General features: G+C 40.3%; 1 protein-coding gene across 1 annotated transcript in view; it reads right to left on the minus strand.

Annotated features, from left to right (window-relative positions):
* LOC115200969 (netrin-3-like) overlaps positions 1-2,716 on the minus strand; it is a 115,811-nt gene extending 113,095 nt beyond the window's left edge. The window contains exon 1 of the mRNA XM_029764134.1: positions 2,382-2,716. The gene's annotated coding sequence lies outside the window, so the exon portion shown is untranslated. The remainder of the gene's footprint in view (positions 1-2,381) is intronic.
* Positions 2,717-13,930: the final 11,214 nt, after the last annotated feature.

The following is a 13,930-nucleotide window of genomic DNA, read 5'->3' on the forward strand; positions in this document are numbered from 1 at the left end:
GATATTACTGTTTTTTTATGTTTTATAAATTAGCAACATTTTCTAAACCCTGTTTTTTTCTCTGTCATTATGGGGTATTGTGTGGAGATTGATGAGGTAAAAAAAAACAATTTAATCCATTTTATAATAAGGCTGTAACTTAACAAAATGTGGAAAAAGTGAAAGGGTCTGAATACTTTTAGAATGCACTGTATCTGAGAGATATAGTAAATATCAGGATTTATATATATATATATATATATTTTTTTTTACATGTATTTTACAGTCTAATAGCCTTACCATAGAAGCTGTTGTTATTGGTAAGGCAATAATTGATTCATAAATAAAAATGTTCAGATATGAATCAAATGAATCTGCGATACTTGGGCTCAATTGTTGTTCTTCCATAAGGGTCAAAGTTCAGTCCAATGTGTGGGACTTAGCTTAACACTCCAATCAGCTTGTTTAATTTGTTAAGGATTACAAATATTTATTTCTGCAAACCAACAGCTGTCTCAGGCCCACCGAAATAAGAAAAAAAACAAGAGGGGGAAAAAGAACCAGCAGCATTCCTTTCCCCCATCAAGCTGTTCAAACCAGAGAAGAAAAATATATTGGACGTGTTGACTTTACTCGTTCAGGTGGACGGAGCCAAGAGTCCGGAGGAATCCTGCCTTTCAAAGCAAAGAGAAAATGATCTGCTTATGTTACGGCAACACACACACACTCCCAGAAGATTCGGCCACACACACACACACCACCAGAAGGAGTTTATAAACCTGCTGGAGTAAGTTCCTGTGGATTAGCTTACACAACTGTGTGCCTGAGCCCTGGTGGCTCCTGGCGCAATCTTTGGCTGTGTGTTATTGATGGATCATAACATGATGCAATTAAAAGACCATGATTAATTTTAAAAAACAATGAAATTACGGATATTCTCTGTGAATAAATGTTGTTGTTGCAATCAACCAGAAAATCCTGGTCATAATTGTACCACATTTAAAACCATATCAATGTTTTCTTTATCTGAGTGAACAAATAAAGGTTGCATCAACAACCTCATCTTTCAGGACAGCTTCCAGCAATATTCCAGGAGAATGAGGATAAGTGGGTGAAGTGGTTGACACTAATCTCTAATAGAGGCACACTTTAGCTCAATTAAAGCATTTAAGATAAGGAATCCATTGCAGTTGTGGTGTACCTTTCTCCCAGCAGCTTGTCTGCTTTTTACTACTAATCTGTCATATGTAGGCTATATGATTTGTACATTGATTTAAATGGTTGGCCTCCGAATTATAATTGCAAGGTGATTTCGTTTCATAGGACTCATGCTCAGGGCCATATCAGCCAACTCAAGCTTGTCAAGACAAGACAACTTGCCAAGTAATTTCCTGAGTCTTTTTTTAAATGCATTACTATTTTCTAAGATACTTGGATTCATATATATAAAATAATCTCATAAGCAATCTTCAATTATGACTTGTATCTCTCAACAATAAGTGGGGAACAAATCAATATTATCCTTCAATTCCTTTCACTAGCATTCTGATTGGGTTTACACTTGTTGGTATCAGCATTTAGACTTAAAAATATAACTTCCCAATATTTCATAGGCCTAAATGCGTTTGTCTATACGAATGCAGTGGTGTAAAGGGAAAACATTAGAATTGACAAACGCATTGGGAGACTTGGCATATGGTGTACAGTCGAATGCGGGATCCGAGAAGTGCTGCTTGGCTTGGCATCGCTACTTGGCCTACATTGGAGAGCTATTAAAACACATGGACTCCATAGCCTACTTATTGTAACCTATATTGCTTAGGCTGCTTTTCTTGCACTTTCCTCGGACCCACCCGGCAGCTGTAAACCGAGGAGAGTTCACACCGCGCGCCAGATCTCGCGCCCCACGTTCTTTCATCGCCCACCTGTCTTCCGTGCCTTTCCATTTGAGTGCATCCAGAGGTTCTCTCAAAAAATGTAATATTACTACACTATTATGACTATAAACAATAATAATAATAGTAATCCGTTTTCATCTGAACAAATTATAGGCTGGCTGTTGCGCCATCATTTCAAGCTAATAACGATAACTTAATAATAACTACAAATCGTACTGCAAGAATGAAATAATGTTACTTGAATTCACTCAATACTTGAGTTCTTATAAATATTAAGTCGCCAACTGCGTAATTAACAGTGCTTTACGCACAGTGACTCGGCCTTATAATATATCAGAAGAAAGAAAAAATCCCACAGTGAAATCCGTTTTAATAAACGCCATGAATGTGAGCTAAATAATAGAGCGTGTGAAGACAGACAAACATTAAAGCTACTGGAAATGACTGAAATTGACTTCATAAACTCACCTGTTAAATGCGTAAAATTGACACTATCAAACTTACCAAAGCCCGGTGTATTGGCGAATCTTAAAACGATAACACGGTCCAATGATTGAGGTCCAAAACAATAAAAAAATAAATACGCATCTGTTGGAAGAAAATATAAACTTCCCAAACACAACTGACGAATCCCGTCTGCTCAATCTCGAGCGTTTTGCGGAGGTAGGCTACATTATAGAAAGCCGTTAAGAAACAGAGGCACGTTCAGTGTTGTCCAAATAGCGACAGATATAGTGAGCAAGTACACAGTACAGAGGTGAGACACTGCACTCGCCTGCGCCGTTCAGACCAAGTGAAAAGAGACCAAAGCACCCATAGTGTTGAAAAGCAGTCGAAAAGTAGGCTACTCCCCATTAAAATCAATTGCAGATTTTCTCAGCCTTGCGCGCAAGAGCGTCTGGCGACCACAAAGAGCGAGAGAGAGAATAAATATTTTTGAAATAATAAGGCAACTTGTTCTTTGCCTCAACGTAATGTGTAGTAGGCTAAATAACATAACGAAGAGCTATATCTAAACGAAACAACGTGTATCATTTTACAACCAGCATATACTGTAGGTCTACCTCAGATGCTTTTCTAATTGTGCTACTGTGAGGGTGCTAAAAGGAACGCCAGCACAGCCACATAATAGGACATGCGTATTATGACAGTCAAGGGAACAGGGAACCTTATTAAATAAAAGGGTATTATATTTTGTTTCCTGCGACGGTCTTTGGTTGAAGATCCAAGAACAGGCCTATTGTGAAAACGTTAAGATATTAGAGGCATTTTCTATAGGCCTATTCCAGATCGGTCCCTTCAGGCCCACAATGTCTCACTATGGCTAGGGGTAAGAATAACTGCATTGTATCAATAAAGACCCCCTCTAGGTCATTCATTATTCCTCGTGGTTAATGTGTTAATAGGCCATATATTATGTGGCATATGCTTTGCCAGCGAGAGTAAGCGTTCATTATTTCATTGAAAACCGGGTTGGTTAACGGCGCACAATTGCGTGTTTGGTTTCATTCTAAATCGTTCATTTACACCGCACACATAATATTCCGTCAGGTGTGTTATTGCAGGTGTACTGTAGCAATGAATAATTACACACACCGTTATTTTGTGGGCCTGCACCCCATGTGGTTCGTTCAAATCCTTAGCGTCTCCTAACTCCATTGTAAAATGATCAACATTCCTACTGTATTTAATGTACCATCCACTGGGGGTAACAGCACTAGGTATCCCACTGACTCATTTGTTCCTTTTTAACACATTGAACTAAAACAATGGCTCTTTTAATATTCTCGAATATGGTTCTTAGCCCTGAAAAAATCGTACATTCTAAAAGTTTGTACATGAGTTAAAGAGATAGCTCTGTGTATCTGCGTGTGGTGTGTATGCATCAGTCTGTCTGTCTGTCTGTCTGTCTGTCTCAGGAAGGGTCAAACAGTGCTGGTGTAAAGGGTTAAATCAGAGAGTGGAATCCATGAATCCTAGAGCCATGGTCTACCTCTAGACAGCTTCTCACACAGAGAGGAGAAGATCAATGGGCAACAGAAAATATTCACCTTTAAAGTAAACAACACAGAGAGACAATTATTTTCACACTATTGTCCTGAATTACACAAAAACAGTGGAATAGAGTACAGTGGACAGGTTTAGAGGTGTGGATGAGAAGTAAATAAATAAATACAGAGGGCTGAAAAAGTGTATCTTCTTTCCTATTTTTCTTGCCCTACAGAGAAGTTTAAACCACAGTCTCATCACCATCCCCTCCCCTGCTCTCCTAAGCCCTATCTTTTCTTCTCAGGGTGAGAGGCTCATAGTTAACAACTATAGGTGAATGCATGAATAACCTCCATTCTATTTAAGCAATATTGGCCATAAACCACAAACCCCTGGGGTCCCTTATTGCTATTATAAACTGGCTACCAACATAAATAGAACAGTAAACAAGTATATTTACGTCATACCCATCGTGCATTGTTTGATTTTCACACGGTTGAAATGCTGTTTCAGCCAATCAACATCCAGGACTATTGTAGGGCTGGGCGATATATCAAATTGACTTGATTAATTAAAATGTATGTTTTAGCGCAATATTCCAAATGCTTACATGCAAGAATCTTTATTTTTATTTATTAGCGTTTACAGTATGTCTGCTTGTTCTCATGTCGTCTTTTTGGTCTCGTCTCCTTCACTCCTTCTGTGCTGTGTGCACCTTCCCATTTACACATGGCCAAGCCCCTCCCCTGCCACTCAAAACAACAAAGATGAGAGATCACTTCTTCCTATCTGACAGGTGTTTTCAACTCGCTATTTGAGGTTTGGTCCAACAGAATTGGTCATATGGACACCGAAACACAATTATACTTTATTTTACTGTAATAGGGGAGAAATGAACTTTTCTGACGATACCATTTTCATGTCTCAACTCCTCAAATTGTGTGCAGAGCAGACACTACTAAATGGGAGTAGGCCTATCAATGAACATTGATTCTGGAAAATGTATGCTCTACTCAGTTTGTTGAGCGTGTCATTGCGGTACCACATACCGCTAGCAGCATTTTAGCCAAAGACGGATTATACTATGCGTCTAGTCTGTGTTTTATAAATGTGCAATAAGCATAAAACACAATTATAAAAGGAAATGGCAACTCATTCTCATTCTGAGAAATAAGGTAAGCCACTTGATTTCTATATCTGAACAAAGTAGACAGGCTAGCATGCTGTTCAAACAATAGGAGATGGACAGATGGGTGTGTTCAAAACAATTAATCTGTTATCTAGCAAATATATCCAAGTTGGCTAAACTTTAAATATAAAGATTAACTGGTTACTCAGTAGCACCTGGGCTTGTGCTTGAGAGATTGTTTATGAGACCTGTGTTAATTTTCTACCATGCCTGTTACAAGATGTTAGTCATTATTAGTCCATGTGAATTATGCATGCTTCTGGTTAAATTTGTAACAAAAATGGCATTTTCAATGATAGACTTGAAAGCCAGATCAGTGATTATTGACAAAAGGCAGGTTAAACTATTTTTATCAAGCCTCCTGAATGGTGCAGAGGTCTAAGGCACTGCATTGCAATGTTGCATTGTCACTACAGCCTGGGGTTCGATCCCAGGACTGTGTCACGACCGGACGTGACTGGGGGTACCATATGGCGGCACACAATTGCCCCAGCATCGCCGGGTTAGGGGAGGGTTTGGCCGGGGGGTGAGCTTTACTTGGCGCATTTAGCTCTAGCGACTCCTTGTGGCAGGTCGGACACCTGCAAGCTGACTTCAGTCGTCAGTTGAACGGTTTTTCCTCAAATACATTGGTGCAGCTGGCTTCCAGGTTAAGCGAGCAGGTGTTAAGAAGTGCGGCTTTGCGGATCATGTTTTGGAGGATGCACGACTCAACCTTCGCCTGTCCCAGGCCCGTTGGGGAGTAGCAGCGATGAGACAAGATCGTAATTGGAAATCACGAAATTGGGGATAAAAAGGGGTAAAATTAAAAGCTTAGATTTAGCCTTGGTATGCTTTCACAAGCCCTGATTATTGCTGACTGTTTCAAATGCAGTGTATTTGACCTTTTATTGTGCATCAAAGCTTATTTACAGAAAACATCAAAAATCAAGATATATATCATGAATCTTTGAAAAAATGAAAACAGTATTTTTAGGCCATATCACCCAACCCTATCTATGACCCAAACTACCCGGTTTATAATGTGTTGTAAACAATTGCTATATAATGTGACACTATTTCAGATGATCTTTTCCTTTCCTTCCATGGTTAATATTTCCTCATTCCTCTTCCTCTCCATGAAGGCCCCTTTGCTATTCATCTCCTCTTTTCAGGAGTCCCTCTCCCTTCTGCTTTTGCTTTCTTTGCTTCACTCTACAATACCTTCACATTTGCCTCTCTTTTATCACTCCCCTCTTCTCCTTTTTGTTAGTTAAACTAATCTAAATACTTTCCCTCTCATCATAATGGAAAACTTGATACAGTTCTTAATAAATGATACATTTAAAGCTGTATATTTGTTATATAGGCCCTTAATCTATAAGTTTTATCAACATTTTGTTTTAAATACCCACATCTACAAAACCATGATGAAGAAAAAGGCCCATCTACTTTTTGCACTTACTAATTTGACCTTATCTCTGTCATAATAATATGATCTCTTGCAGTGTATTTGTTGAGGTTGTTATTGTAAAAATAATATAGTTTTAAATCTACTTAGTTTGTTAATTATATCTGTATAGGGCTGTAATCATTTGAAAGCACTTAACACTAAACCCCTGACTCATCAATCTGTCCACCCCAATCATTACCTTATGATGGAACAGCAATTTGATTACATGGGTGATCATGCCAATGATTTAAACCAAGCAGTCAGACACTGAATAGGAATTTGGCTACTAAACGGTGTGCCATGATGTAGTTTAGCCTGGTCTCCATGCAGTAAACATTTAACAAGCAGTAACATTTTAATACTGTACATAAGTAGGCCTATGAAGCGATGCATGCTCACAGCATGAAACATGCACCACTCAAACATCTCCATCCCACTGTAACTGTCCCATTTGTCCAGGACAATGTAACTTAAACTAGGCAGGCACTAATCTAGGTTGATTTTCACTCTAATTACAAGTGGGGACAGATTAGGCTGCATTATAGGAGGAATGAAAGAGTAAGAACAGGCAACACACACTCACTTTCTGTCAAAGGGAATCCAAGCGGGGGGGCACTCTGCAGTCCTTTGTGTTGCTGCACTTGGATTACTGAATGTGTCTCAAAAACAATCTCTAGGGACTTTTCCAAAGCTTCGTTGTCCAGTGTTGGGTTCCCTGCAGCGGACACCTTTAAGAAAATGTCAGCCCCCGGCTTTTACCTCGCTTCATTTTTGGCACCTTCCTCTGAGTGAAATTCCACAACTGCATGCACGTGGGTAGAGTCCGCCCTCTTCTGACCACACTTCGCACTTGCAACAGTAGGCCATTCAATAAGAAACCTTCCTTAATAATGTAACTAATTAAACAAACCCAAAAGTCAACAAAATAGGCTACAAACAATGCAAAATACACAGACAAATTGGACACCTAAGACCCACCTAACTGACTCTGTCAAGAAACAGTGAAAGAATAGCAAAACTTCTTACAAATGTCCTGCGTCTAATGGAATAGGTGATTTGATTTGTGGAAACCACTGATGAAATGTGGTGTGCTCATAATAGAGCTGGAAAATAATTTGTAGGATCGTCGGTCTGTAGGTAGTAACACAAAATAGGATTGCAATTAATCTACTGGACAGCTGATAACATTAGGCCTATGAAATCTTCAAACATAAACTAGTAGGCCTAATCCTAGTGAGATTCTCGTTTGGGCAAAAGACCGTCCTCTCTCCTTCATTTTTTTGTTTCTAGTAAGTGAATATCTCAAATCAAATGAAATTGTATTAGTCACATGCACCGAATACAACAGCATCTCACCTTACAGTGAAATGCTTACTTACGAGCCCCCAACCAACAATGCAGTTTAAAAAAATACGTACAAGAATAAGAGATAAAAGTACCAAGTAATTACAGAGTCAATGTGCCGGGTCACCGGTTAGTTGAGGTAGTATGTACATGTAGGTAGAGTTATTGAAGTGAGTATGCATAGATGACAGCAACAGAGAGTAGCAGCGGTGTAAAGAGGTTTAGGGCAATGCAAATAGTCTGGGTAGCCGTTTGATTAGATGTTCAGGAGTCTTATGGCTTGGGGGTAGAAGCTGTTTAGAAGCCTCTTGGACCTAGACTTGGCACTCCGGTACCGCTTGCCGTGCGGTAGCAAAGAGAACAGTCTATGACTATGGTGTCTGTAGTCTTTGACTATTTTTAGAGCCCTCCTCTGACACCGCCTGGAATAGAGGTCCTGGATGGCAGGAAGCTTGACCCCAGTGATGTACTGGGCCATTCGCACTACCCTCTGTAGTGCTTTCAGTTGGAGGCTGAGCAGCTGCCAGTGATGAAACCAGTCAGGAATTTTTTTTAACCTTTATTTAACTAGGCAAGTCAGTTAAGAACAAATTCTTATTTACAATGACAGCCTAGGAGGAGTGGGTTAACTGCCTTGTTCAGAGGCAGAACAACAGATTTTACCACGTCAGCTCGGGGATTTGATCAAGCAAACTTTTGGTTACTGGCCCAACACTCTAACTACCCCATCTCTCGATGGTGCAGCTGTAGAAACTTTTGAGGATCTGAGGACCCATGCCAAATCTTTTCATGTTAATTTGTTGGTAATGTGGACACCAAGGAACTTGAAGCTCTCAACCTGCTCCACTGCAGCCCCAGCGATGAAAATGGGGGCGTGCTCGGCCCTCTTTTTCCTGTAGTCCACAATCCTCTCCTTTGTCTTGATCACGTTGAGGGAGAGGTTGTTGTCTTGGCACCACATGGCCAGGAATAGTTAAGGAATAGTTAAAGAATTTATAGTTAAAGAATAGTTGGGGCTAGGGGGCAGTATTTTCACGGCCGGATAAAAAACGTACCCGATTTAAACGGGTTACTACTCTTGCCCAGAAACGAGAATATGCATATTATTAGTAGATTTGGATAGAAAACACTCTAAAGTTTCTAAAACTGTTTGAATGGTGTCTGTGAAGATCATCAAAGGTTAGTGCTGCATTTAGCTGTGTTTTTGGTTTTTGTGACATATATGCTTGCTTGAAAAATGGCTGTGTGGTTATTTCTGGCTATGTACTCTCCTAACATAATCTAATGTTTTGCTTTCACTGTAAAGCCTTTTTGAAATCGGACAAATCGGAGATGACACTCCTAGGACATTATGTTATACAATACATGCATGTTTTGTTCAATCAAGTTCATATTTATATCAAAAACCAGCTTTTTACATTAGCATGTGACTAGCATGTGACTAGCATTCCCACCGAACACTTCCGGTGAATTTACTAAATTACTCACGAGAAACGTTCACAAAAAACATAACAATTATTTTAACAATTATAGATACAGAACTCCTTTATGCAATCGCTATGTCCGATTTTAAAATAGCTTTTCGGTGAAAGCACATTTTGCAATATTCTGAGTAGATAGCCCGGCCATCACAGGCTAGCTAATTTGACACCCACCAAGTTTGGCCCTCACCAAACTCAGATTTACTATAAGAAAAATTGGATTACCTTTGCTGTTCTTCATCAGAATGCACTCCCAGGACTTCTACTTCAATAACAAACATTGGTTTGGTTCCAAATAATCCATAGTTATATCCAATTAGCGGCGTTTTGTTCGTGCGTTCAAGACACTATCTGAAGGGTAAAGAAGGGTGACGCGCCCGGTGCGTTTCGTGACAAACAATGTCAAAATATTCCATTACCGTACTTCGAAGCATGTCAAACCCTGTTTAAAATCAATTTTTATGCAATTTTTCTAATAAAAAAGCGTTAATATTCCGACCGGGAAACACAGTTTTCGTTCAAAGACTGAAAATGAAAACATGGAGTCGACTCGTGCATGCGCGCCCCAGTCTCATTGTTCTCAGATCGACCACTATCCAAATGCGCTACTGTTTTTCAGCCATGGCCTGCAAAGTCATCATTCAACCTTCTGGCGCCTTCTGAGAGCCTATGGGAGCGTTAGAAAATGTCATGTTATGCCAGAGATCCCCTGTTTTGGATAGAGATGATCAAGAAGGCCAAGATATGGTCAGAGAGGGCGCTTCCTGTTTGGAATCTTCTCAGGTTTTGGCCTGCCAAATGAGTTCTGTTATACTCACAGACACCATTCAAACAGTTTTAGAAACTTTAGGGTGTTTTCTATCCAAATCAAACAATTATATGCATATTCTAGTTACTGGGCAGGAGTAGTAACCAGATTAAATCGGGTACGTTTTTTAACCCGGCCGTGCAAATACTGCCCCCTATCCCCAACAGGTTAATCATAAGTCATACATCCCTGCCCTTCTTCTTACCAGAGAGATGTTCTGTCGGCGCGATGCATGAAGAAACCAGGTGGCTGTACCGACTCTGACAACATATCCCGAGTGAGCCATGTTTCCATGAAACAGAGAATGTTACAATCTCTGATGTCTCTCTGGAAGGCAACTCGTGCCCTAATTTCGCCCACATTGTTGTCTAGAGATTGGACAATGGTGAGTGATATGCTAATATGCTCGGAAGCTGTGGATGGTGTGCTCGCCTTTTAATTCTGACCAGGCCGCTCCGACTGCCTCTCCTGTGGCGACCGCATTGTTTTGGGTTGGCCTCTGGGATTAGATCCCATGTCCAGGGTGGAGGTCCGAACAAAGGATCCGCTTCGGGAATGTCGTATTCTTGGTCTTAATGTTGGTAAGTTAACGCTTTTATATCCAATAGTTCTTCACAGCTGTATGTAATAACATTTTAGATTTTCTGGGCTAACAAACTTTTAGTCAAACTGAACGCACACATTTATTTTGGGATCCACCCCTGTAAACGTCCTTTGCCTAATGTTGCACGTGTGGAGAAGGACCGTTTAATTTGAAGCAAGCGCATTTCCATCCAAGTTCACTCTCCTCACCAACTATCCTCGATTAACTTTGACCTTTTTCAAAAGTAAGCGAGAGAGGACTGAGGAGAGAGGACGCAGGAGGTGAGCAAATCTCATTGATCAAGGCCCTAGAACACTTTTCAAGTAATCTTGTTCACCAAATACTTCCGCTCATGCGCAACCAGCCTAAGGATGAGGATACTTTTCACTGTGGGTTCGTTCAGTTTTACTAAAAGTTGCTACGTTTCGTGACGGTTTGTACCCTTAAACTTACCTACTGTAACCCTAACCCTAACCTTTACCATAACCATCAACTTCAATGGGGTAACGATGTCCCAAGGATTCCGGATAGCATGGAACCTTTTAGGTACGTTTGCTCAGTTTGGTAGGTGAAGCGGGGTGTGGCTTGAAGAAATTAGTGACGTAATTAAAGGGCAGAGGAGCGTTCCCCAACCCACAATCCAACCCCTCCTCGTTTTTCAACTGGTCGTTCAGAACAGCAATGTTTCTGTTTAATTAAAAACAAAATTGTACTGAACACAGCCCAGGTTTCAAGGTTAGGGAATGTAGGAGGCCTTGGCCTATGCCATTTCTATAATCATGTGTTACTTGTACATCTAAAAAAAGATTAATAGGCTACTATTCAAGTCTATATTAGGCTATTGCTAAAGCTAAAACAAACAAACTTCATAATTAAAATACTTTTAACCTACTAAATTTCAACATGCAAATAGCTAGGCTATAACCAGCATATATTTACTGTAGGCCTACACATGGAGGTGAGAGAGAAATGCCAAACTGCTTCTAAAACATTTAAGTAGTGTGAGTAATCTGTGTGACTAAGAGACTAATCAATTTCTAAAGGAACTAGGGGCCCGTTTCCATCCTCTGGAAATCATTATGCAGCATTAGAAATGTCATCCATCAGGCGTATGCAGGAAGAGCCAGCCCCAGAGAGTGATCCCATTTTAATTGTGTTGCTCATGTTTGTTTGGCCCAGAATGCCAGAGCATCATCAGATCCGGAGTTTATCCACTCACAGACAATTCCCAACCCGCAAGGTTCCTCACATCCTTGACGGCTGCCAGCTATTTTCCATCCCTGGGTGGAGAAATTATGAAAACCTCACCCCATATCTCTTCCTACCCATCACTTTGATGGGTACTCATCACTGGGTGAGTATGAACAGCAGAGGTGGGCGTAATTGCATTTCAATAACACCAACCTACAAATTTCAGACTTGGAACCTTGTTGTAGAAAGATGAGTTCTGAGTTTCCCACTTGGAAAGTATCGGAATCAACCAATAGGAAGCTCTACACAACCTAAGCAATGTTTAACTCAGAGGATCAGAGTTTCAGAGTTTTCTTGAAAGCACCATTACACTTACTCCTCTTTGCTTCCTGTTGGAGCATAAGGTCGTAACAAGCCCACACCATGCCGGCCAGCCCTTTGCAAAGTAGACCTACTTCGTCCCGTTAATAAAAAGAGTAACACAGTGACAAGTCATGATTTACAAAGCCATACTAATATGTCTGGACTAGAGCTATTTCATTTCAAGTTTAAAAGTAAAATGTAGCTTGCAGATGAGGGCAATATTGAATGTAAGCTAACAGGTTTAGGCTAAAATATGCAATTTCCATATTCGTCCACCGATGCATTCTAAAGAGAAAGGAGGGTGAAATTAAGAAACAAAGAAGTCTAATAAACTCCAACATAGTGATATTGGGGGCTGTTGGCAAAGATCAACCAGTATTGAGCATATAAAGCCTGAAGACCGCAAACCACTTCAAACACCATAGAGGTCCATTATAAAATAAACACCGTCGGGCCCTTCTCAACACATCTACTGTTTATATCCAAGCCTCTCTGGGAGCCGACCCTGTTTACTTTCCCCGCTTGACTCATCTTAAGTCAAGGTGGCACGCTGACATTTTTGTATACATCCTCTCACACACTCACTCACTCATGGGAAAAAGAGGCCCAGTTCAAAGGATTGCTGACATGGTGAGAGCAAGAAAGTTATTAATAATGATAATGGTGATAAGACACGTGCACTCACACACACACACACACACACACACACACACACACACACACACACACACACACACACACACACACACACACACACACACACACACACACACACACACACACACACACACCATGGAGAGAGAAATAGGAGATTTTCCACACACAATCAGTGCCACAATCAGTATCACTTAAGTATGCTCTTACATGTGTTATTGTCTCTCTAGTGATGTTTCCAGACTCTTAAGCTGAAGTGGTCATCCGTATGCCTTCACAAGCCAGTCAGATGAGTGAGACTGGGGTTAGAGTTAGGATACCTGCTAGTGCTCTTTTGTGTAGGGTGTAGACCAAAAGGAGGTTTAGACTAAAGCTAACCCAGCTAGCACATACCGTTCTGAGAACCATCTGTTTCTTACAGCTTGGTGAGAGCGTAGTTGTCCATATGGTTATTTTGCATACAACCTTCCCACAACTTTCTGGGAAGGGTGCAGAATAGTTGCTTGTCATTTGAACATTCTCAGCACATTTATTAAGGAACTTGACAAAAATACTTAATTTTCTCGGTATTTCATTACTTTAACAGAACGTTTTCTATAAGTTCAAACTTGGTGACTTTTAATTTCTATTTTGGTAATTTTCTAGGAATGTTCTCCGATTGGTTTGACATTGGGAATGTTCAAATAGTTAAGAGAACGTTAAGAAACAATTTTCTTCTGTGGGAATTTCAGTACTACAGCATCAAATAAAATTGTATTTGTCACATGCGCCGAATACAATCTGGATACTATCTGGATGGAAAATTACTGAGGATAATAGCAGACGATATTGCCACTCCTATTTGACACATCTTCAATTTAAGCCTACAAGAGAGCGTGTGTCCTTAGGCCTGGAGGGAAGCTAAAGTCATTCCGCTACCCAAGAATAGTAAAGCCCCCGGTACTGGCTCAAACAGCCGAACAATCAGCATGTTACCAACCCTTAGTAAACTTCTGGAAAAAATTGTGTTTGACCAGATA

The sequence above is a fragment of the Salmo trutta genome, chromosome 10 (genome assembly GCF_901001165.1).
Source record: "Salmo trutta chromosome 10, fSalTru1.1, whole genome shotgun sequence".
Taxonomy (NCBI): domain Eukaryota; kingdom Metazoa; phylum Chordata; class Actinopteri; order Salmoniformes; family Salmonidae; genus Salmo; species Salmo trutta.